At 74.1% G+C, this 767-nt stretch overlaps 1 non-coding gene across 1 annotated transcript; it reads left to right on the forward strand.

Annotated features, from left to right (window-relative positions):
- Window positions 1-463: 463 nt before the first annotated feature.
- Window positions 464-616, forward strand: LOC142027600 (5.8S ribosomal RNA). The gene has a single exon (XR_012649203.1). It is a non-coding gene; the product is annotated as a 5.8S ribosomal RNA (ribosomal RNA).
- Window positions 617-767: the final 151 nt, after the last annotated feature.

A 767-nucleotide genomic window follows, 5' to 3' on the forward strand; every position in this document is an offset into this window, starting at 1 on the left:
GGGGGAGCTGGCTGTCGTAGCGCGGCGCAGCCGGCACGGAGGCGTGCGCGGGGCCGGTGGGGCTCCCCGCTGCTGCCCCGCAGCAGCAGCAGCCGTGTCGTCCGGAGCGTGGTGGGCAGGCCGCGCGCGGTCGGGTGCATCGCTGCCTCTGCCCAGAGGCCGGGCCGAGCCCGTGCGCCTGGGCCGCCTCCGATGCGAGCAAGGCATTTCCCAGGCCGGTCGGGAGCGCGGGCTCCCCAGCCTCGCCGCTCGGAGTTTTCCGTTCCTTTCCCCCCCCCTTCTCTGTGTGTGCTCGTACGGTCAGCAGAGGCGCGGCTTCTCCGTCGTGCTGCGCCGTGCCCCCTCCGCGCGTGCGGAGGGGGGTGGGCGGGCGGGCGGTGGGCCATCCTCCGGAGGGGCCGCTCGCCTGTGGCGAAGCGGTCCTGGCCCCCTCGCGCGTGCGGGGCGGTGCCGAAAGCCAGACAACTCTTAGCGGTGGATCACTCGGCTCGTGCGTCGATGAAGAACGCAGCTAGCTGCGAGAATTAATGTGAATTGCAGGACACATTGATCATCGACACTTCGAACGCACTTGCGGCCCCGGGTTCCTCCCGGGGCTACGCCTGTCTGAGCGTCGCTTGACGATCAATCGCCCGTCTGTGCCGCCGCCCCTCGCCTCGCGGCGGGGCGGCGGTCGCAGCGGCGCGGCTGGGGCGCCTCGCAGGCCCGCGCGCGCGCGGCCCCGGGCCCGGGGAGTCGTTCCCCGCAGCCCGGCGGCGGCCGCTGCC

The sequence above is a fragment of the Buteo buteo genome, unplaced genomic scaffold (assembly GCF_964188355.1).
Source record: "Buteo buteo unplaced genomic scaffold, bButBut1.hap1.1 HAP1_SCAFFOLD_37, whole genome shotgun sequence".
Taxonomy (NCBI): domain Eukaryota; kingdom Metazoa; phylum Chordata; class Aves; order Accipitriformes; family Accipitridae; genus Buteo; species Buteo buteo.